Raw genomic sequence first — 25,972 nt, 5'->3', positions numbered from 1 at the left:
TGGAATTCTAGCTTTTCTACATACTACTTGTGTGACCTTAGATAAGTCACCTGCCTTCTCTAAGCCTCCATTTTCCTCATGTAGAAAAATAAAGGATGTGTGTGTGTGTATGTCTATGTCTGTGTGTGTAACTAGCCATTTAAGATTCCTTCTAGTTGTGCAAATCTGTGATTACATAATTTGTCAACTAGAGGACAGTTTTTCTGAAAGCAGAATTGAGCAGGAGTCCTTCTGAGCCAGGCTCCCATAAGGGATCTATTATCTGATTTCAGAGGTCACAACACAGTTGTTTGTCCTGATTACAACAATCTGGAGCTTAAAGGTCAAAGCTGCCACCTGGCAGGTGGAGCTGGCTAGAAACTAAAACGAACAAAGGGGGACACAGCCTTGACATGAAATCCCATGAGCTCAACTTTGGGCAGCAGGAAATGTGCTTTGGGAAAGCCCACTCTTCTCATCCTTACCTAACAGCAGCGGAATTTCACAGATGCTACAGCTTGCCTACATAAATCCACAGCACAGTAATCAGGGTGGGGGAAGGGGGGAAGGGCTTCCTACCCACTCCCCTCCCCCCTGCCACTTCCTCCCCTTCCAGTTCCCACCCCCCTCACCCCCACCCCAGACTTCAGTATTGTTGCTATGAGCAAAGTGGGGGAAGCAGCGTTACAATTGGCTAAGGTAGAATCGAGGGGAGAAAAGCAGTCATCCAATTCTCCCTGACTGTGAATTCGCCTACGTTTCATCTCCACAGCTCAAGAGGGAGAAAGGGAGAAAAAAGAGAGGTATGGGGAGTTGTGATTTCTTTTTAAAATCAACCCCCCCACTCCCCCACACTTTAAAGTATCTCAGAATCACCAAACAGGGCCCAGTTGGAGGAGAATAAGCAGACTACAACCCGAACACCTCGGTGAATATTCCCTGGGTTGAAGGTTCAAACATCATAAATTGTTTGAGGAGCCCTGACAAAAAGACTTAGCACTTCCTTATCATAACCTCCTCCTGAAACCATGACTTCTCTGCATCAATGACCCAGCTCTTTAAATAAAAAAGTGAAGTTCTAAGAGCCCTATAATACCTGAAACTTGCACACTTTATGGGAAAGATGTGGGGAGGGGGAAGAAAAATGGAAGGAAGTGGGAAGGAAAATGGACAGCTATTCACACTGACTGCTTTCTCATCCAGAGGAGTTGCTTTCATCAGGGTCTAAATTTCTTTCCTCTTTACATTTATCATTATCCCAGAACTCCTCAGGTTGGCTCATACTTTTATTTCAATTGGATAACCTCAGAAAGCAATACTGGAAAGAAGATCCCCGAAATGTGCCAGTTGGTCCTTCCAAGAGGAGGCACACGTAGCATCCACAAAACCACCCTTTTATGCTAATCATCCTGCACCAAGCATTTTGCATCAAGCAAAAAGCTATTTGCAAGACTCTCCAAAAGCAGATCAAAGGCAAGCTGCCAGTGGTAGAAAGAAGAGGAGAGATGCACACAAAAACAGAAGTACATCATGGCTTAGGATGGACTTCCAGGATGTAATTCACAGCAAACCCCTCCAACCCTGGGGGTGTGGGGCCACTCTGAAAAGGGCAGACTGAAAGACTGAGACAGAGAACCAGTCCCAAACCCAGAAAAGGGAAGAGGACAAAAGAATGTTTTAAGTACTCACAGTTTCACCTGTGGCTTGAGAGCAAGTCCACTCTGATCAGACCTGCCACTTGAAAAAGAGATGAAAGATTTGTGAGAAGAATTATTCTACGCATAAAAAGTAACTTTCACACACACACACACAGAGTAGAGGACAAAAAACCCCAAAGAATCAGCCCTAGTTTAGAATGTGTAGAATAAGTCTGAACAGGGCTCTGGGTTTGGTGTTGAGAGGGCCAATAAGTTTGTAGGGAGACTATGAGAACCTTCTATATGCTAACTCAGATGGGGTCATGACATAGCTAGGAATGCATCCTTATTTAATTTACAGCAATTATACTCACATTCTGCTAGACAAATAGATTTTACAAGCCCTCAGTTAAATGCAGATAATTATGGCTGCCGGTGTCGAGGGACTGCACTGCCCAAACTCAGGAGCAAGAATAGCATCCCTAAGTTCTACTAATGCTGTAAATTAGCAGGGAACGTCCCAATGGCAGCAAAGTAATTACCAATGATTTCATTTTCCCTCATACTCTCTCTGTTTCAGTGGGCTGCTATGCCTTGTGTGTATGTGTGTGTGTGTGTGTATGTGTGTGTGTGTGTGTGTGTGTTTTCAGGCATATGCTGCTGTTAATGGCTCTTCTGTTACTTCATCTGCTCACTAAGATTTTTTTTTAAATTTGGAATCTCTCTCTCTCTCTCTCTCTCTCTCTCTCTCTCTCTCTCTCTCTCTCTCTCTCTCTCTCTCTCTCTCTCTCTCTCTCTCAGAATAGAGCCTTACTGATGCCCCAAGAGCAACCATTGGGGAGGGTGGATGTAGCACATAGTTCTACAAAAGCAAAAAAGGAAAATGCCAACAATGGCCTGCTCCCTTCAATAACTGCTACTAAAATGTATTTCTAGGGCTACCCAGAGCCACTGGGAAGGCAGTAGGCTAAGAAAAAGTTTTCCCCAGAACTTATCAGAGAAGAGCCAAGCACCTAGGAAGAATCACATATACCCAGTCCTTCATCGCCTCATCTTCCACTCAATTCTCCACCCATGCATTCTGGCTTCAGACCTGACTCTACAGAAACTGCTTTCTCAATGGTTACCAAAAATGTCATGTCTGCTCAATTCAATGTTCTTTTCCCAATCCTCATTGAACTTGACCTTTTTGAAGCTTATGATCCTATCAAACACTCCCCTTATACCTAACAGCTTCTTTACATTCTCCTTTGCTCAATTGTTATCAATCTCTCACCTGTTATAGGTGGGTATTCACAAAGATGTGACTAGGGAACTAATTCTCCTTCTATACTCTCTTGAATATTTCACTTAATTCCACATTTTAATTATCAGCTCTATGCAAATTACTTCTATGTGAATGTGTGTGTATATATATATATATATATATATATATGTAAGGATATGCATGTCTATCTGTCTATCTATATCTACATATACAAATAGATTTCCAGACTTAGGAGAGAAATTAATTCTGTTTTGAACATATTAAGTTAGAGATGTTAAAGAAACATCCAGGAAACATCCATAAAGCAGTTACCAATGTTATAAAGAGAACTCATTAGTTTCTTCCCCAAGTCTGCTCCTCTTCCAAATGTCTCTCTGTCCCATAAGGGCACCACCATTCTTCCAGTCTCCCAAATTTACAGCCCCAGAATTATCCTTATCTGACCTCTCCTTCACCCCCATATCTAATCAGCTGCCAAGTCTTTCCAATTCTCCCTGCACAGCATCTGTCACATCTATTCCCTTCTTTCCACTTAGACAGCCATTACCTTACCTCAGGTCCTCATCAGTTTCTCTGTTCTCCCTGCTTCTCTCTCCTCTCCAATTTATCTTCTACATAGTTCCCCAAATAATATTACTAAAACACAAGTCTGATCATGTCACCCCTATGCTAGACATTTTTCAGTGGCTACCAATAGGTACCTCTAAGGGGAAAAATACAAATCACTCATACTGGAACTTGAATCCTTCTACAATCTGACTCCCATCTACCTTTTCAGAATTATTTCATATTACTCCCCTACACATGCACTAGATTCTGACCCAAACTTGTCTATTATCTGGTCCCCAACCTCAACATTGCCATCCCTATGCCTTTGCAAGTGTCTCCTCCATGTCCAGCATGTACTTATCCATGACTCTTCCCTCTTGCAAGGGTCTCCTCCATGTCAAGAATGTACTTATTCGTGACTCTTCCCTCTTGTTCATTCATTTGGTTGTGTCCAACTTTTCATAACCATAGCATGGCAATAGTGTCCATGGGGTTTTCTTGGTGAAGATACTGAGTGGTTTGCCATTTCCTTCTCCAGAGGTGAAGTCTGAGGCAGACTTAAACTTAGGCCCAGTGTTCCATCTACTGAGCCACCTAGCTCTTCCCTCTTAGCACCCCTCAACACTTGGTTCAGGTACCATCTCCTATGTGAAACCCTACCTGATCCCCCTGGTTAGTTCTGTCTCTCCCTCCTCAAAATTATGTTGTATTTATTTATCTGTGTACATATTACATACTCCCAGTGGAATGGAAGAGAATGAAAGTTTCTTGAGGGCAGAGACTTTTTTTTGTCTGTATCCACAATGCCTAGAACAGTGTCTTAGATGTGGTTAGATTTTAATAAGACTTGTAGAATCTAACTGAATTTTAGATGCATACAATATTGTTAGTATCTGTGCAGCTTAAAAGTCTCCTAATCTGCTCTGTGTTTTTAGAAAGCAAGGGAGTTATATTTTCAAATTCAGTGAACAAAATTAAGAAATATTTTAGCTGTAGAAACCACAAGTACAGAGAGAAATGTATATTAGCATATATAAATCCAGATATACATGAAGTAATGTGATATATTAAAAGGACCATAGATTAGGAGTCAGAAGACCTGATTTCTCATCCCAAGGCTACCACTTACTAGACATGTGATCTTAGAAAAGTCATTTAATCTCTCTGAGCCTCATTTTTCTTATCCAAAAAACAGGAGATAAGAGTAACTTCCCTCAGGGGAAGGATTTGTTTTTGAGAACCAAATCACTGTATAGGCAATAGAAAGAATATGATATGGAATAATAGGACCTGGATTCTGTTACTACCCTTCCTCTTGAGAATATGTCCAATTTATCCTGTGTATAGCTTGTTTGTACTTAGTTGTTTGCATTTTGACTCACCTATTAATCTGTGAGCACCTTGAGAGCAGAGGCTATTTTTGCCTTTCTTTGTATCTCTAATGCGTAGCATAGTATCCAGCACACAATAGGTACATAATAAATGCTTTTTGTCTCAACACTTTCTTTGGGCCTAAGTTTCAATATTCGTGGACTGGGGATACATAGGTCTATACTAATGCTTATAATACTTCACAGTGTTGTGAAAAGTACTTTGTAAACCTTAAAGTCCTATAAAACAGTGCGGGACTATTATTATCTATAACATCAGCTGGACTCTATGATATCTAAGGACTTTTCCAGCTCTAGATAACTCTGATTCTTCAAAAATACCATTATTAGAATATTATCAGCATCATAGGGGACATCCCTTAAAATAATGACTCACCTATATCCTTCTTTGGAACAAAAATAGAAGTCACCCTCCACTGGGCATTTTTTTATACAGATGTACACATGTTAACTGTGTGCCTTTGGCTGAAAGCATAAAGTGAGGAGGCCAGGAATGAGGACTAGAGGTAAACAAGGGTGTTTAAAAGGCATGGAGAAAATTTCAGCTATCTTAGTCATACAATGAAAAAAAAAAAACAGCCTCTTTAGAAGAAAACAGAAGATATGGAAAGTAAACTACAGAACAGGTACTTTGTCAGGTATTTTTGGCCTTCTCCTTTAACCCAAGCTGATGGATTAGGGATACAGGAAAGACCCAAAGTTCCTATTCATTGAGAACAGAGTTAGTATTAGACGATGAGTTCAATGGAAGAGAAAATGATATAAGGACAGCAAAGCTCTAGATCCCAAGGTCCTGAACCTTAGTTATTAATTAATTTGTGTAATAACATATTTAACCAATACTGATTAGGTACCTACTCTGTGAAGGACTATCATAGGAGACTGTTATTACCCATCTTTCCCAGCGAAGGAGGCCCAAGTCAGGGTGGAGTTTGATTTTAGTACAAATATTCAAAATAGTCTTACATCCTGTGTAGATCCCTTCAGGGGAAGAGAGACAGAAAAGGGGACAAATAGTACTAAGTATCAGATGGTTTTTAGTCTATCCAATAATTTTAAAATTGTATTTTATTAATTAAAAGCAAAAAAACTATAGAATTAATCAATAAAACTAAGAGCTGGTTTTATGGAAAAAAATAAAATAGATAAACCATTGGTTAATCTGATTTTAAAAAAAAGAAAGAAAGAAGAAGACCAAATTACAGAGTGAGCTCTCAAACTCATGATACAAGCGCTCCACAAAACATCCAAATAATGCCATAGGACAATTCCTGGAGCAGTAAAATCCACAGAAGAATGTGCTAAAATCATCTTCTAACCAAGGACAGCTTGGAGGGTTGGAAGGAGAGAGCTGTTGTATTGAGACAGGAGTGGAGCCCAGCCCCACAGCCATCTTGACACAGATCCAGCCCCAGGAAGGCCTCATCAGAGAGACACCCCAGAGACTCTGAATCAGCTGTAGCACCAGTGTTGTTTAGAACTGAGATCACAGTCTGGTGAGAGGGATGAGCCCTTGGCAGGGGGGAGACTACAGGGGTCTATGCTGGTGCTGAGGCAGAATTTGGATTTTTCAACCCTGCCAAGAACCAGGAGGTAGGATTGAGTAGCAATGGCCCAGATGGGGGAGGGGCACAGGCTCGTTGGAGCTGACAACCACAACACACAAAACTGGTTGATTAGCAAGTTGGTCTGGGGTCATTTACAGACCAGGGAACAGGCCAGGTGAATAAAGAACCTGTTCCTCCTTAAATCATACCACCTGGGACCTTCTGAAGCTGGGGATAGTGCAGTCTGGAAACAGTGACCCACTTTAAGGAGCTAAAAGTCAAGTAAAAGAAAGGCAAGATGAACAGACAGAGAAAGGTGAGGACCATAGAAAGTTTCTTTAGTGACAAGGAAGATCAGGGTGCACCCTCAGAGGAAAATGCCCCTATATCTAAAGCTTCCAAGCAAAATATGAATTGGTCTCAGGCCATAGAGGTGCTCAAAAATGACTTTGAAGATATAGTTAGAGAGGTAGAGGAAGAAATGGAAAGAGAAATGAGGGTGATGCAGGAAAGACATGAGAAAAAAGTCAACAGCTTGAAAAGCCAAATTGGCCAAATGGAAAAAGAGGTACAAAAGCTCTCTGATGAAAATAATTGCCTAAGAATTAGGATTGAACAAATGGAAGCTAGTGACTTTATGAGAACCCAAGACACAATGAAGCAAATCCAAATGAATAAAAACATAGAGGGCAATGTGAAATATCTTCTGGGAAAAACAGCTGACCTGGAAAATAGAGCCAGGAGAGATAATTTGAAAATCATTGGTCTACCTGAAAACCATGATCAAGGAAAGAGCTTAGACATCACCTTTCAAGAAATTGTCAGGGAAAATTGCCCTGATATTCTAGAAGCAGAACATAAAATAGAAATTGAAAGAATCCACTGATCACCTCCAGAAAGAGATCTCAAAAGGAAAACTCCTAGGAATATTATAGCCAAATTCCGGAGCTCTCAGGTCAAGGAGAAAATATTGCAAGATGCCAAAAAGAAATAATTCAAGTACTGTGGAGCCCCAGTCAGGATAACACAAGATCAAGCATTAAAGCACTGGAGGGCATGGAACATGATAGTCCAGAGGTCAAAGGAATTGGGATTACAACCAAGAATCACATATCCAGCAAAAGCGATCATAATCTTTCAGAAGAAAAAATTGGAACTTCAATGAAAAAGAGGACTTTCAGGTATTCATGATGAAAAAACCTGAACTGAATGGCAAATTTGCCTTTCAAATACAAGACCCCAGAGAACCATAAAAAAGTGGAGCTGGGGGATATACCTGGGGTTGTGCAGTGGGTGACTGTCTTGTGTCTAAGGCTAGGTTTTGGCTGGGATGCCCCTGGGTCCAAGGTGGATGCTTTGTCCACTGTGTCACCTACCTGCCCCATGATGACATCTTTAGGGTTAAATTGAGGGGTGAGGGGGATGTACTGGGGGAGGGGGAAGGACAGAGGTAGCATGGGGTGAAATCCTACATGAAAGAAACAGGAAACTGCTTATGGAGTGGGGGAAGAGATGGGGAGGAGCAGGGCAGTAAATGAATTTTACACTCATCATAATAGCTCAAAGACCTTAAACTCATCAGAGTTGCCTCAAGGAGAGATTAACACACACACCCAACTGGGTGGAGTAATCTATTTAATCTGGGCAGTAAATGAACCTAACAATAATCAGAATTGGCTCAAAGACCTCAATTTCATCAGAATTGGTTCCAGGAGGGAATAATGTACACACTCCATTGGGTGGTGTAATCTAACCCTGCAGGAAAATAGGAGAGGAAGGAGACAAATAGAGAGGGGCAGCTAGGTGGCTGAGTGGATAGAGCACTGGCCTTGTACTCATGAGGACCTGAGTTCAAATCCAGCCTCAGACACTTAACACTTGCTAGCTGTGTGACCCTGGACAAGTCACTTAACCCCAATTGCTTCACTAAAAAAATAAATAAATAAACATTTAAAAAGAGAGGGGCAAAAGAAGGGAGGGCAGATTGAGGGAAGGGACAGACAGAAGCAAATCCCTTTTGAAGAGGGATAGGGTGAAAGAAGATAGATAATAGAGTAAATATCATGGGGAAGGGAATAGGATGGAGGGAAACAGTTAACAATAGTAATCATGAAAAAGAGAAAAGGGGTGAAATTGTACAAAAAATATTTATAGCAACTCTTTGTGGTGGCTAAGAATTGAGAACCAAGGTAATGTCCATCAGTTGAGGAATGACCGAAGAAACTGTGGTATATGATTTTAGTGGCATGGTACTGTGCTATAGGATGATCCCAGAAAAACCTGGAAAGACTCATATGAACTGTTGCATAGTGAAGTAAGCAGAACTGGGAGGACATTTTGCATAGTGACAGCAGTATTATTCAATGAGCAACTGTGAATGACTTAACTTCTCTCAGCAAAACAATGATCCAAGACAATCTGAAGGGACTAATGACAGAAGCATACTATCCACCCCCATAGAAAGAACTGATTTAAAAAAAAGCACTTGTGGATTGTACATATATAACCTAGTTGATGTCTTGTGGAGGGGGGAGGAAATGGAGGGAGGGAGAAAAATTTGGAACTCTAAATCTTATGAAAATGAATATTGAGGGGGCAGCTAGGTGGCACAGTGGATAAAGCATTGGCTTTGGATTCAGGAGAACCTGAGTTCAAATCCAGCCTCAGACACTTGACACTTAACTAGCTGTGTGACCCTGGGCAAGTCACTTAACCCTCATTGCCCTGCCCCCCCCAAAAAAAGAAAGAAAATGAATATTGAAAACTACCCTTACATGTAACTGGAAAAAATAAAATAAATGTTTGTTGCAAAGAAGAAATACATAAATAAATGAACTAAAGTTGGACCAATTTAAAAAACAACAACAAATTACCAGTATCAAAAATGAAAGGGGTGATTTCACCACCAATGAAATGGAAATTAAAGCAATAATTAGGAACTATTTTTCCCAACTGTATTCCAATAAATTTGACAATCTAAATGAAATGGATAAATATTTACAAAAATGCAAATGGCCCAGGTTAACTGAAGAGGAAATAAAATCCTTAAATAAGCCCATATTAGAAAAAGAAATTGAACAAGTCATCAATGAACTCCCTAAGAAAAGATCTCCAGGGCCAGATGGGTTTACAAGTGAATTCTACCAAACATTTCAAGAACAATTAATTCCAATATTTTACAAATTATTTGGGAAAATAGGTGAAGAAGGAGTGCTACCAAATTCCTTTTATGACACAAACATGGTGTTGATACCAAAACCAGGCAGAGTGAAAACAGAGAAAGAAAATTATAGACCAATTTTCCTAATGAATATTAATGCAAAAATCTTAAATAAGATATTAGCAAGGAGATTGCACCAAGTGATCACCAGGATAATACACTATGACCAGGTGGGATTTATACCAGGAATGCAGGGCAGGTTCAAGATTAGGAAATCTATCAACATAATCCACCACATCAATAATAAAACTAACCAAAATTATATGATTATCTCAACAGATGCAGAGAAAGCTTTTGACAAAACACAGAACCCATTCCTAATATAAACACTAGAGAGCTTAAGAATAGGTGGAGCTTTCCTTAAAATAATAAGCAGTATCTACCTAAAACCATCAGCAAGCATTATATGTAATGGAGATAAGTTAGAGGCTTTACCAATAAGATCAGAGGTGAAACAGGGATGTCCATGATCACCTCTATTATTTAATATTGTACTAGAAACATTATCTTTAGCAATCAGAGAAGAAAAAGAAATTAAAGGAATTAGAATAGGCAAGGAGGAAACAAAACTATTACTCTTTGCAGATGGTATGGTATACTTAGAGAATCTTAGAGAATTAACTAAAAAATTACTTTAAACAATTAACAACTTTAGAAAAGTTGCTGGATATAAAATAAATCCACATAAATCATCAGCATTTCTATACATGACCAACAAAGTCCAACAGCAAGAAATAGAAAGAGAAATTCCATTTAAAATAATGGTTGACAATATAAAATACTTTGGAGTCTACTTGCCAAGACAAATCCAGGAACTCTATGAACACAATTACAAAATGCTTTTCACACAAATGAAATCATATCTAAATAATTGGAAAAATATTAATTGCTCATGGATAGACTGAGCTAATATAATAAAAATGACAATTCTACCTAAGTTAATTTACTTATTCAGTGCCATACCAATCAGACTACTTAAAAATTATTTTATAGAGATAGAAAAAATAATAACAAAATTCATCTGGAAAAACAAAAGGTCAAGCATATAAAGGGAACTAATGAAAAATAATGCACAGGAAGGTGGGCTAGCTGTACCAAATCTGAAGCTTTACTATAAAGCGGCAGTCATCAAAACTATTTGGTACTGGCTAAGAAATAGAGTGGAGGATCAATGGAATAGGTTAGGTACAGGAGACACAGTAGTAAATGACTTTAGTAATCTACTGTTTGATAAACCCAAAGTCTCCAGCTTCTGGGATAGGAACTCAGTATTTGACAAAAACTACTGGGAAAACTGGAAGATAGTATGGCAGAAACATAGACCAACATCTTACACCTTATATTAAAATAAGGTCAAAATGGGTACATGATTTAGACATAAAAGGTGATACCATAGGTAAATTAGGAGAGGAAGGAATAGTTTACCTCTCAGATATTTGGAAAGGAGAACAGTTTATGACCAAACAAGAGATAGAGAATATTATGAAATGCAAAATGGATTATTTTGATTACATTAAATTAAAAAGGCTTTGTACAAACAGAAGCAATGCAGTCAAAATTAGAAGGGAGGCAGCAAATTGGGAAACAATTTTTATACCCAGTACTTCTGATAAAGGCCTTATTTCTAAAATATATAGGGAACTAAATCAAATTTATAAGAATGCAACTCATTCCCAATTGAGAAATGGTCAAAGAATATGACCAGGCAGTTTTCTGATGAAGAAACCAAAGCTATCTATTGCCATATGAAAAAATGCTCTAAATCACTATTGATTAGAGAAATGCAAATTAAAACAACTCTGAGTTACCCCCTGATACCTATCAGATTGGCTAATATGAAAAAAAGGAAAATAATAAATGTTGGAGAAGGTGTGGAAAAATCAGAACACTAGTGCATTGTTGGTGGAGCTGTGAAGTGATCCAACCATTCTGGAGAGCAATTTGGAATTATGCCCAAAGGGCTATAAAGTTCTGCATACCCTTTGACCCAGCAATACCAGTATTAGGTCTTTTCCCCAATGAGACTATAACAAAGGGAAAAGGACCCACATGTACGAAAATATTTATAGCTGCTCTGTTTGTGGTATCAAGGAATTGGAAATTGAGGGGCTTCCCATCAATTGGGGAATGGCTGAACAAGTTGTGGTATATGAATGTAATGGAATACTATTGTGCTGTAAGAAATGATGAGCAGGTGGAGTTCAGAGAAACCTGGAAGGACTTGCATGAACTGATGCTGAGTGAGATAAGCAGAACCAAGATAACATTGTACACAGTATCATCAACAACATTATGTGTTGATCAACTGTGATAGACTTGAGTCTTCTCAGCAATACAATGGTACAAGATAGTTCCAAAGGACTCATGATGGAAAATGCTCTCAAAATCCAGAAAAAAAGAACTGTGGAATATGGGTGCACATTTAGCCCTACTGTTTCTTTTATTTTTGGTGCTGTTGTTTTTCTTTTTTGAGGTTTTTTCTTTTTGCTCTTATTCTTCTTTCACAGCATGACTAAAGCAAAAATATGTTTAACGTGATTGTACATATATAACCTATATCAGATTACTTGATGTCTTGGGGAAGGGGAAGGGAGGGGAGGGAGGGAGAAAAATTTGAAACTAGAAATCTTATAAAAACAAATATTGAAAACTATCTGTACAGGTAACTGCAAAATAATAAAATACTTTTATAAAAATGGTATTTTATTTTATTTTTCCCAATTACATGTAAAGATGGTTTTCAACATTCATTTTTGTAAAATTTTGAGTTCCACATTCCTCTCCCTCCCTGCCCTCCCTGCCCTCCCTGCTTCCAAAGCCAGCACTGTCTAATAAACTTTGATGTAGCTGCGATACTCTAAATGTCCAAAAACCAGTGGATATGATATTGGAGGCAGTGACTCATATCACTCTTGACATTCTCACTATAAATTAAACCTTAAGAAGGAAAAAAAAGTTATAGCAAAGGGGAAAGACGGCTCACAGATTCTCCTTGGAGAGACTAATAAAGGAATTGGCAGAGTTGTTTTATTGTGTATACAAAGACACCAAGGAACATCATTTCATGGGACATCTGGTCAACTCATATTGCTGTGTCCATATGTATTTACAAAAAAACTCCATAAAAATTATAGCTCTGGAAGGGGCCTTAGAGAACAGATAGTCTAGGAGTGGGCAAACTACAACCTATAAGCCAATTCTCACCCTGCTTTTGTACAGCCTGTAAATAAAAAATGAAAAACATAGAAACCAATCTTATCTCTCAGGCCATACAAAGGGGGGCAATGCGCTAGATTTGGTGAATAGATGAAATAGTTTGCCAACTCCAGATACTTCAGTCTCTTCATTTTACAGATAAGGAAACTAAGGCCCAGGGAGATTAGGTGACTTGACCTAAGTCATCTAGAAAGTGTCAGAAGCAGGATTTGAACTCAGGTCCTCTAGCTCCAGACTTAGTGCTTACCACTATAGCATACTGCCTCTACCTTAAATAACTGTAGCTTATGCACCACCTTTTCTTTTCTTTTTTTTTTTTTTTTTTTTGCGGGGCAATGGGGGTTAAGTGACTTGCCCAGGATCACACAGCTAGTAAGTGTCAAGTGTCTGAGGCCAGATTTGAACTCAGGTACTCCTGAATCCAGGGCCGATGCTTTATCCACTGCGCCACCTAGCTGCCCCACCACCTTTTCTTACAGAGGATAAGTAGAGAAATTCTATGAAGAACTTGATAAGATGTTCCAAGTTAAATCAACATAGGCTCAGTGACTTCAATGAAAATGTGGGAAAGTGGAAAAGAATAGGCTGAAAAAAATTAATCAAGAATTAGTAATGAAAAGTCAAAGACTCATAGACTACACTGAAGTTTCATGTCTATATATCATGATAATAAGTAAAAGTATCAGTAAGAACTGGGCGTGGCAACTCTCAAGTAACATCAAAGGGAAAATGGAATTAGTTACATTTTAATAAGACAGGAAATAAGTCATTGTTAATATGGGAATCACTCCTGAATTAGCTATTTCTGAACAGTCAGACCACCTACTTGATAGGAATGAAAAGTAGCCAGACTTTGAGGTCAGAGAACATGGGTTCAAATCCTACCCCTGTTACTACTAATGTGAACCTAGGCAAGTCACTTAACTTTTCTGGGGCTCAGTTTCCTTATTTATAACATAGATGATTCCTTATAGCTTTAAATCTATAAAGATCAAAATTAGCAGAAAGCAAGAAGAAAAGAATTATCTGTGACCAAACCTGTGATTTTTATCAATGTAGTGAGTTCCCTCTACCAATGAAGACTGTATTTATTCTGAAACTTAGAGTCTCAGAACATTGCCCAGAACACTGGAAGGTTAAGTGACTTGTTTCAGCATTACACAGACCAAGAGGTAGGACTACAGCTCCCTGAATCTAAGGTCAGCTCCCTGTCCACTATAGCTACTTTTCTAGAAAAATAAATACTAGTAAGAAAAATATATAATTGAATGAATTTAATTCTGAATTATTAAACATGTTATAGATGAACAAATATGGGATATAGAGGGAAGGATAAAGACACACTATAATAAATTTCATACAGATGTTTAACTGATATAAATCAGGTGCTATAACAAAGAGTTCAAAAGAGCTTAAAAATCATCTTAGCCAGAAATACTTTAGTTATTTGATGAATAGGGGGACATGGTGGCCAAATGCAACACCAGTTTAGAATATAGATTCATTTATAAAATCTTATATAAACGGATAATGAAAATTATGATCAAGATTATCTCATAAAACATAGAAGCACTGTTAAATAAAATTAGTTTAATCAAAACTTGGCAAGAAACACAATTAAGTAAAATCACCCAGAAGGAATTTAAAGGTAAAAATGTAAAGACTACTATCAACAAATGAAAAATGGAAAAGATTTGCAAGGATTTTCATGGCAAATTATTTTTCACCATCAAGAGAAGTAGGCCCATCAACCTAAAACTCCAATGTCATAGTCTTAGTTGTACTTATAATAGAAGTAGAAATTATTCTAACTAGAAAAAAAATGAGGGAAATAGCTGGATTAGACTAACTGTACAGAGAGATCTGTGCTAAAGGCAACCCAATTGTAAGGGTGTTGAGGGATGGATTCACAAAATATCTAAAGGAGATGCCTAAAATATAGGAAAAAAATCAGATCTTATAAATATAATAATAACAAAGGTAACCAAAAGAGCACCAAATAACTACCAACCACTATGCTTATTTTTCCATTTATATAAAACTTTTATGAGAATTCTCATAATATACTTAGAAGACATTCTTTTTTTGTGTGTTTTGTTTTGTTTTGGCAGGGCAATGAGGGTTAAGTGACTTGCCCAGGGTCACACATCTAGTAAGTGTCAAGTGTCTGAGACCGGATTTGAACTCAGGTCCTCCTGGTTCCAGGGCTGGTGCTTTATCCACTGCCCCACCTAGCTGCCCCCTAGAAGACATTCTTAATAAGGGTGTTAGTAAAGAAAAGGTAGATATTCACAAGCAATAGTTCTACAGTAAACTACATCTTTTATCATATGATTTACTGGTATAAAAAGTGCAATGGATTTGGAATCAGAGAACTGAATTTGAAACCCAACTGCATCATTAATATAATTAATTAGTTAATATATTATTCTAATTAATTAATTAATTGATGTGATTTGGGGCATGTCACTGAACTTCTCTAAACCCCAGTCTTCATTTATAAAATGAGGAATTTGGAATAGATGATCTAAGGCTGGAAAAGGAAAAGATAAACCACTTCAGTATCTTTGCCAAGAAAACTCCAAACGGGGTCATGAAGAGTAGGACAAGACTGAAAAGACTGAACAACACCACCACCAACAACAAAGGTCCCAGCCAACTTAAATCTGATGAATAAAAGATTTCCTTATGCTTACTATTTATCAATTATAAAAAAGCACTTGATTTCATAAGATAAAATGCTGCCTTAGAGTTTCTTCCAATAGTACGTCTCCCATCCATATACCAAAAAATTTCAAGATGTCTATAAGGATATAATAACAGATGACCTTCTCATTACAAATAGCAGGAGACACAAACCAATGAGACATAGTTTTCTCAACTGTGTTCACCACTGTCATAGAGATCCAGCACAATCAGTTCAAATTGAAGAATTATTCCTTGGTGGATGGTGAGATTCCTCAGGTGCTTCTGTTTGCAGATGATGATATACTAATTGCCTTAAGCTCCAAAATACTGCTTAGTCTTTTAGAAAATTGACATAGCCACTCAAAAAAGTTTGGTCTAAATATTCACTCAGGAAAAACCAAGAAGAAAAGAAATATCTTAGAGATGATTTTTTCTGAAACTCCCTTGCTTTCCTCCCTAATCCAGCAAATGTTGGAGATTGGTCTCTAGTTCCTCTGCTTCTTCAAAAAATAACCTGCGTTTCTGGTAATTCTCAAATCACATATTGCTGAAGCCTAGTTTGCAGAATCTCAAGTATAACCTTGCTGGCATGTTAAGTGAGCACAATTGTTTAGTATTTGAACATTCCTTGGCATTACCTTTCTTTAGGATTGAGATCCAATCCTGTGGCCATTGTTGAGTTTTCCAAATTTGCTGGCGTGTTGAATGCAGCACTTTAACAGTATCATGTTTTAGGATTTTTAAATAGCTCAGCTGGAATTCTATCACTTCCCCTAGCCTTATTGTTAGAATTTTTTCCTAAGGCCCATTTGACTTCATTCTCCAGAATGTCTAGCTCTAGATCAGTAACTACATCATAGTAGTTAAGATCTTTCTTGTATAGTTCTTTTGTATATTCTTGCCACCTCCTCTCAATCTCTTCTCTTTCTATTAAGTCGCTACCATTTTTGTCTTTTTTCATGCCCATTTTTGCATGAAACATTCCTTTGATATCCCTAATTTTCTTGAAAAGATCTCTTGTCTTTCCCATTCTATTGTTTTTTTCTATTTCTTTGCATTGCTCATTTAAGAAAACCTAATAATACAAATGGACAATGAATAAAATAGAAGGAAATGACTTGTATATCCTTTGGGAAACTGCAAAGCTCATCTAATGATCTCAAACTTCTCCTATAAACAATAGGTCATCTTTTTAATAACATTCTACTGAATTACTAGCTTTTCTTGCTTCTTTGAAGTCATAAAGTCCCTCCTGCCTGAAAATGCACTCCTTCTAGTCAGTCGATAAATGCTTGTTATGCACCTACTATGTGCCAATGCTGTGGATACCAAAGAAAGTCAAAATAAAAAATAAAAAGTCCCAGCTCTCCAGAAGCTCAGAGTCTAATGGAGGAGACAAGATGCAAACAACTATGTACAAAGAAGTTATGTAGGAGGCAAGTTGAAGATAACAGAGGGAAGGCCCTGGAATTAAGAGGAAATCATGGCATCATAAATTTAGATCAAAAAGAGAACTTTGAGGCCATCTAATCCAACCACTTCATTTTACAAATCAAGTACTGGGGTCTAGAGAGGTGAAGGTACCAGGGATCACAGCTAGTAAGCAATGGAGGCAAAATTCCTGATTCTAAATACAGTACAGTATGCCATGTTGCTACTCACATCTCCAATTAAAAACCTTGTCTTCTAAAAAGGGAGAAATTAGGGACTTGGACTCCTCAAAATTGGCCTACATTTCTCTTTGTCCTTTTCACATTCTACTTGGTATCATAGGAGGAAGAGGAAGAGAACAAGCATTTACTAAGTACCTAGTATTATGAATCAGATATTGTGCTAAGCACTTTACAAATATCACATTTTATCCTCACAATAACCCTGGAAGATAGGTGCTTTTGTTGGCCTTATTTTATATTTGAGGAACCTGAAGCAGAGATTAAGTCAATCAAGCAATAAATGTTTATTGTCTACTATGTGCCCAAACTGTGCTAAATGATGGGGATACAAAAAAAAAGGCAGAAAACAGTGCCTGCCCTCAAGAAGCTTACAATCTAATGGGGGAGACAACATGAAAACAAATATATATGAAGCAAGCGTTATACAAGATTGTCAGAAAATACTTAACAGCACTAGAATTAAGGGATTTGGGAAGGCTTCCCATGGAAGGTTAGATTTTAGTTGTAACATAAAGAAAGCCAGGGAGGGCAGTAGTTGGAGTAGAGGGGGGAGAGCACGCCAGGCATAGGAAACTGCCAGAGAAAAAGCCCAGAGCTGAGAGATGTGTCCTGTACCTGGAACAGCAAGGAGTCCAGTGTCACGGGATCAAAGAGCACATGTCAAAGAATAAGGCACAAGAAAACTGGAAAAGGGGCAGCTAGGTGGCGCAGTGGATAGAGCACCAGCCCTGGATTCAGGAGGACCTGAGTTCAAATCCGGCCTCAGACATTTGACACTTACTAGTTGTGTGACCCTGGGAAAGTCACTTAACCCCAATTACCTCACACATACACACCCCCCCAAAAAAGAAGAAGACTGGAAAGATGGGAGGGAGCTAGGTTTGAAGGGTTTTGAATGCCAAGCAGAATATTTTGTATCTGATCTAGGAGGTAACAGGAAGCCACTGGAGGTTACTGAGTAGGGAGGTGACATGATCAGACCTATACTTTAGGAAAAGCATTTTAGTGGCTAAATGGATGATGGGTTGGAGAGGAGAGACTTGATACAGGCAGACCCAACGGGAGGCTATTGTAATAATCCAGGCATGAGGTGATGAGGGCTTGCATTAGAATGGTGGCAGTGTCAGAAGAGAGAGCGAGCACATATGAGAAACGTTGCAAAGGTGACTTACCTAGGATCACTTAGCTAGTAAGTATCTGATGCTGCATTTGAACTCGGGTCTTTCTGACTTGTGGCCCAGTGCTCTATCCACTGTGCTCATGGTTATTCACATACACATCATGCTCCCCATATTAGAGAATAAGGCCCTTGAGGTCAGAGACTATAATGCTTTCCATCTTTGTATATTCCCTGCTAACAGAGTGCATTGCACCATAGTAAGCACTTAATAAATGTTTGTTAAAATTATTTCAATAAGTTATAAATGAAATGAAAACATTTTTCCAGGGCTACTTGAGACATTTATTATTGTTGACTGGTCCCCTTGGCAAATAGCTAGATTTCTGTTCTGTAATACCTCTCCCCAATTGATTACACTCAGCTCTAGGGTTTTCTTCAGATGATGGGAATACTGAACCTGAGCTATCAATGGAAGAATTGGCCTGAAGCCTGACCCCCACAAGAGGAATGCTGTTCCTTTCTCTTTTTAGGCAGGGTCTCTATGCCAGGCTTGTCTGTGCTCTGAAGACACTAAGCTGACCTCCCACTGCTCCATCTGTGGTTTCACCAAGTCGTTTGGGGCAATTTTTTTGTACAAAGGAGTTGTGTCTCATTTCTAGGGCCATGCTGTCCAAATGAGGGCAAAGAAGATCTTGAAATCTCCCAACTCTGCTGTTTAGCACTCAGGATTGTGGCTATAAAACCCAGTTGCCTAGACTTGAAGTAAAACACTTATATGGTACCATGTATATAATCTATATCGTATTGCTTACTATCTCAGAGAGAGGGGAGTGTATGAAGGGAGGAAGGAACAGAATTTGGAACTTAAAACTTAAAAAATCCCAAATATTAAAAACTGTTTTAACATGTAATGGGGGGGGAGGGTGGAGCCAAGATGGCAGAGAGGAAGCAGCAAGCTGCCTGAGCTCTCCTTCTGCCCCCTCAAAAAGAACATTAAATCAAGCCTCTGGACGGATTCTGAAACTACAGAGCCTAAAAAGAGACAGAGAGACACAGTCTTCCAACCAGAGATAATTTAGAAGACTTCAGGAAAAGGTCCGTTTGACTCGGGCAAAAGGGAGGCCCAGCGCAGGGCAGCAGCCCAGCGCCGAGGGGGTCGGGGAAAGTCAGCAGGACCTGTGGGCCACAGCCGAACAACTGAGGCCCCTGGAACCTGGCTCAAAAATCTGGTGGCCAAGTAGGACAGTGGAAAAACCTACCTGCACCAGCCGGGAGGGTGAGCTGTAGGGCCACGAACGGGACAGGAGTGATCGGGAGCCTGGCCGAGCACACCCAGACAGGAAGCGCAGGGGGTCAAACTGCACACACACTAAAGGCCTCAGAGTAAAAAGCTGGTGACATAGCCCCTATACCCCAGCACAAGAAGCTTGAAACAGGGACCCTGCTGCCCCCAGAGCAGACCTCAAATTAAAAAACAAATAAACAAGCTGCAATAATGAGTAAGAAGCAAAAAAGATCTCTCTCCATTGAGAGCTTCTGTATCAATAGGGAAGAAGCCAACACAAACTCAGATGAGGACAATAGCCTCAAATTGCCTACATGTGAAGCCTTACAAGGGAAGGTGAATTGGTCACAAGAACAAAAAGCCCTCCTGGAAGAGCTTAAAAAGGATTTTAAAAATCAGTTGAGAGAGGTAGAAGAAAAAATGGGGAGAGAAATGAAAGCAAAACAAGAAAACTATGAAAAAAGAATCAGCAGCTTGGAAAAGGAAGCACATAATTTCACTGAAGAAAACAATGCCTTAAAAAATTCATCTGGCCAAATGGAAAAAAAGGTGCATAATCTCACTGAAGAAAACAATGCCTTAAAAATTAAAATGGGACAGTTGGAAGATAAGGAATACATGAGACACCAGGAATCAGTCAAGCAGAATCAAAAGAATGAAAAAATAGAAGAAAATGTGAAATACCTCATTGGAAAGACAACTGATCTGGAAAACAGATCGAGGAGAGACAATTTGAGAATCATTGGACTGCCTGAAAGCCATGACCAGAAAAAGAATCTAGACACCATATTCCAGGAAATTATTAAGGAGAACTGCCCTGATATCATAGAATCAGAGGATAAAATCATCATTGAAAGAATCCACCGATCACCTCCTGAAAGAGACCCCAAAAGGAAAACTCCAAGGAATATTGTAGCCAAATTCCAGAAGTATCAGGTGAAGGAGAAAATACTCCAAGCAGCCAGAAAAAAGCAATTTAAATATCATGGAGCCACAGTCAGGATTGCTCAGGACCTGGCAGCTTCAACATTAAAGGACTGCAAGGCTTGGAATATGATATTCCGGAAGGCAAAGGAGCTTGGATTGCAGCCAAGAATCTACTACCCAGCAAAAATGTGCATTCTCTTTCAGGGGAAAAGATGGACATTTAATGACATTGGGGACTTTCAATCTTTCCTGGTGAAAAGACCAGAACTGAATAGAAAATTTGATCTTAACATACAAGACTCAAGAGAAGTTTAAAAAGGTAAACAGAGGGAAAAAAAAGGTTACCCAATTAGGTTAAACTGTTTATATCTCTACACGGGAAGATAATACTCATAACTCTTAAGAATTGTAAATGTATTTGGGCAGAGAGAAGGAGTTAAATTGTCTTTGATGTGATGATACAAAAAAATTAAGGGGTTAAAAAGGGAGTCTATGGGGAGAAGAGGAAAGGGGAGGTGGAATGGGATGAATTATATCATATAAAGAGGTGAAAAAAAAAACTATTAAAATAGAGGGAAAGGGGGCAGCTAGGTGGAACAGTGGATAGAGCACTGGCCCTGGAGTCAGGAGTACCTGGGTTCAAATCCGACCTCAGACACTTAACACTTACTAGCTGTGTGACCCTGGGCAAGTCACTTAACCCCAATTGCCTCACTAAAAATAAAAATAGAGGGAAAGAAAGGAGGGGTGAACATTGTTTCAACCCTACTCTCATTAGATTTGATTCAAAGAAGGAATAACATATATGTTCATTGGGATAAAGAAACTTAGCTCATTCTTTAGGGAAGCAAAAGGGGAAGGGAAAGGGAGGACTGATAGAAGGGAGGACAAAAGCAAGGGAGAAAAGGGTAAAGAAAAGAGAGGGGGTGATAAAAAGGGAGGGCAGATTGTTGGAGGCAGGGGTAAGAAGTAAAACGCTGGTGAGGAGGAATAGGGTGAAAGAAGGGGGGAAAAGTACAAAGGGGGTAAATAGAATGGAGGGGAATAGACAGTCAGTAATAATAACTGTGAATGTGAATGGGATGAACTCTGCTATAAAACGGAAGCAAATTGCAGAGTGGATTAAAAACCAGAATCCTACAATATGCTGTTTACAAGAAACACATTTGAAGCAGAGAGATACACACAGAGTAAAGGTAAAAGGCTGGAGCAGAATATATTATGCTTCAGCTAAAGTAAAAAAAGCAGGGGTAGCAATCCTTATCTCAGACAAAGCTCAGGCAAAAATAGATCTCATTAAAAGAGATAAGGAAGGAAATTACATCTTGCTTAAAGGTACTATATATAATGACGTAATATCAATATTAAATATGTATGCGCCAAGTGGTATAGCATCCCAGTACTTAGAGGAGAAGTTAAATGAGTTACAAGAGGAATTAGACAATAATACTATACTAGTGGGGGACCTGAATCTCCCCCTCTCAGAATTAGATAAATCTAGCTGAAAAATAAATAATAAAGAAGTGAAAGAGGTAAATAGATTACTAGAAAAGTTAGACATGATAGATGTCTGGAGAAAACTGAATGGGGATAGAAAGGAATATACCTTTTTCTCAGCAGTACATGATACATTTTCAAAAATTGACTGTGTATTAGGGCACAAAAACATCATAGTCAAATGTAGAAAGGCAGAAATAGTAAATGCATCCTTTTCAGATAATGATGCAATAAAAATTACATGTAAGAAAGAGCCAGGGAAAAGTAGAATGAAAATCAATTGGAAACTAAATAATATCATTCTAAAGAATAAATGGGCCAAACAACAAATCATAGAAACAATCAATAACTATATCCAAGAAAATGACAATAATGAGACAACATACCAAAATCTATGGGATACAGCCAAAGCAGTGCTTAGGGGGAAATTTATAGCTCTAAATGCTTACATGAATAAAAAAGAGAAAGAGGAGATTAATGAATTGGGCATGCAACTTAAAAAGCTAGAAAAAGAACAAATTAGAAATCCCCAATTAGATACTAAACTAGAGATTCTGAAAATTAAAGGAAAAATTAATAAAATTGAAAGCAAAAACACTATAGAATTAATCAATAAAACTAAGAGCTGGTTTTATGAAAAAACCAATAAAATAGATAAAATGTTGGATAATTTGATTAAAAAAAAAGAAAGAAGAAAACCAAATTACCAGTATCAAAAATGAAAAGGGTGATGATACCACCAATGAAGTGGAAATTAAATCAATAATTAGGAATTATTTTGCCCAACTGTATGCCAATAAATTTGACAATCTAAGTGAAATGGATGAATATTTACAAAAATACAAACTGCCCAGGTTAACTGAAGAGGAAATAAAATCCTTAGATAAACCCATATTAGAAAAAGAAATTGAACAAGCCATTAATGAACTCCCTAAGAAAAAATCCCCAGGGCCAGATGGGTTTACGGGTGAATTTTCCCAAACATTTAAAGAACAATTAATTCCAATATTATACAAATTATTTGGAAAAATAGGTGAAGAAGGAGTCCTACCAAATTCGTTTTATGACACAAATATGGTGGTGATACCAAAACCAGGCAAAGCAAAAACAGAGAAAGAAAATTATAGACCAATCTCCCTAATGAATATTGATGCTAAAATCTTAAACAAGATATTAGCAAGGAGATTGCACCAAGTGATCACCAGGATAATACACTATGACCAGGTGGGATTTATACCAGAAATGCAGGGTTGGTTCAACATTAGGAAAACTATTAACATAATCAACCATATCAATAAGAAAGCCAACCAAAATCATATGATTATCTCAATAGATGCAGAGAAAGCTTTTGACAAAATACAACACCCTTTCCTAATAAAAACACTAGAGAGTTTAGGAATAGGTGGAGCTTTCCTTAAAATATTAAACAGTATCTACCTAAAGCCATCAGCAAGTATTATATGCAATGGAGATAAATTAGAGGCCTTCCCAATAAGATCAGGGGTGAAACAGGGATGTCCACTATCACCCCTATTATTTAATATTGTCCTAGAAATGTTAGCTTTAGCAATCAGAGAAGAAAAAGGAATTAAAGGAATTAGAATAGGCAAGGAGGAAACAAAACTATCACTCTTTGCAGATGATATGATGGTATACTTAAAGAATCCTAGAGAATCAACTCAAAAATTACTTGAAACAATTAACAACTTTAGCAAAGTAGCAGAATATAAAATAAATCCACATAAATCATCAGCATTTCTATACATGACCAACAAAGTCCAGCAGCAAGAGATAGAATGAGAAATTCCATTTAAAGTAACAGTAGATAATATAAAATACTTGGGAGTCTACTTGCCAAGACAAACCCAAGAACTCTATGAACACAACTGCCAAACACTCTTCACACAAATTAAATCAGATCTAAATAATTGGAAAGATATCAATTGCTCATGGATAGGCAGAGCTAATATAGTAAAAATGACAATACTGCCTAAATTAATTTACTTATTCAGTGCCATACCAATCAGACTACCTAAAAATTATTTTATAGAGCTAGAAAAAATAATAACAAAATTCATCTGGAAAAACAAAAATCAAGAATATCCAGGGAAATAATGACAAAAAATTCACAGGAAGGTGGGTTAGTGGTACCAAACCTGGAGTTTTACTATAAAGCGGCAGTCATCAAAACTATCTGGTACTGGCTAAAAAATAGAGTTGTAGATCAATGGAATAGGCTAGGCACAGGAAATGCAGTAGTAAATGACACTAGTAATGTAGTGAGTGAACTGCTGGGAAAACTGGAAGATAGTATGGCAGAAATTAGGCATAGACCAACATCTTACACCTTATACTAAAATAAGGTCAAAATGGATACATGATTTAGACATAAGAGGTGATACCATAGGTAAATTAGGAGAGAAAGGAATAGTCTACCTATCAGATCTTTGGAAAGGAAAACAGTTTATGACCAAACAAGAGATAGAGTATATTATAAAATGCAAAATGGATGATTTTGATTACATTAAATTAAAAAATTTTTATACAAACAGAAGCAATGCATCCAAAATTAGAAGGGAGGCAGAAAGCTGGGAAACAATTTTTGTGGCCAGTAATTCTGATAAAGGCCTCATCTCTAAAATATATAGGGAACTAAATCAAATTTATAAGAATCCAAGTCATTCCCCAATTGAGAAATGATCAAAGGATACGAACAGGCAGTTTTCTGATGAAGAAACCAAAGCTATCTATTCCCATATGAAAAAATGCTCTAAATCTCTAATGATTAGAGAGATACAAATTAAAACAACTCTGAGGTACCACCTGACACCTATCAGATTGACTAAAATGACAAAAAGGGAAAGTAATAAATGTTGGAGAAACTGTGGGAAAATTGGAACACTAATGCATTGTTGGTGGAGCTGTGAACTGATCCAACCATTCTGGAGAGCAATTTGGAATTATGCCCAAAGGGTGATAAAGCTGTCCATACCCTATGACCCAGCAATACCACTTTTGGGTCTTTTTCCCAAAGAAATCTTGGAAAGGGGAAAGGGACCCACCTGTACAAAAATATTTATAGCTGCTCTTTATGTGGTGGCAAGGAATTGAAAGTTGAAGGGATGCCCATCAATTGTGGAATGGCTGGACAAGTTGTGGTATATGAATACAATGGAATACTATTGTGCTGTAAGAAACGATGAGCAGGAGGAGTTCAGAGAAACCTGGAGGGTCTTGCATGGGCTGATGATGAGTGAGATGAGCAGAACCAGAACATTGTACACACTATCATCAACATTGAGTGTTGATCTACTGTGATGGACTATATTCTTCTCACCAATGCAGTGGTACAGAAGAGTTCCAGGGAACTCATGATAGAAGAGGATCTCCAAATCCAAGAAAAAAAAAAAGAACTGTGGAATATAGATGCTAAATGAACCAAACTATTTCTTTTGTTTTTGGTGCTGTTGTTTTTTCTATTTTGAGGTTTTTCATCATTGTTCTGATTTTTCTCTTATAACATGACTAATGCAGAAATAGGATTAATGTTATTATGTGTGTATATATATATATGTGTGTGTGTATATATATATATATATATATATATATATATATAAACCTATATCAGATTACCTGCTGTCTAGGGGAGGGGGGAGGGAGGGGAGGGAGGGAGAAAAATCTGAAATTGGAAAGCCTGTATAAACAAAAGTTGAGAACTATCTTTACATGTAACAGGAAAAAATAAAATATTTTATTAATTAAAAAACATGTAATGGGGAAAATGAAATGTTATCTAAAATATGTAAAACTTTGTAAACCTTAAAGCACTATATAAATATTATTAATTGTTATAAAAGGTATTCAAAACAAAGAGAAATATTTTCTGGATTTCTGAACTGGTGATTTCTGGAGATGGGAAAAAGATAGAAGTAAATAAAGATGGAGGGAAGAAAGGGAGAAAAAAGAGATGAAGAAG

General features: G+C 37.9%; 1 protein-coding gene across 7 annotated transcripts in view; it reads right to left on the bottom strand.

The window, feature by feature from the left end:
* The window catches only part of RBFOX3 (RNA binding fox-1 homolog 3), a 983,769-nt gene that overhangs the window by 641,436 nt on the left and 316,361 nt on the right, over positions 1–25,972 (bottom strand). For 6 of the 7 annotated variants that reach the window (XM_043964755.1, XM_043964756.1, XM_043964759.1 and 3 more), the window contains exon 3: positions 1,669–1,716. The exons of the other annotated variant lie outside the window; for it this stretch is intronic. The gene's annotated coding sequence lies outside the window, so the exon portion shown is untranslated. The remainder of the gene's footprint in view (positions 1–1,668; positions 1,717–25,972) is intronic. 7 annotated transcript variants of the gene reach the window in all.

The sequence above is a fragment of the Dromiciops gliroides genome, chromosome 4, assembly GCF_019393635.1.
Source record: "Dromiciops gliroides isolate mDroGli1 chromosome 4, mDroGli1.pri, whole genome shotgun sequence".
Lineage (NCBI taxonomy): Eukaryota > Metazoa > Chordata > Mammalia > Microbiotheria > Microbiotheriidae > Dromiciops > Dromiciops gliroides.
The sequence above is the reverse complement of the archived record's forward strand: the minus strand, read 5'-3'. Positions and strand labels throughout refer to the sequence as shown.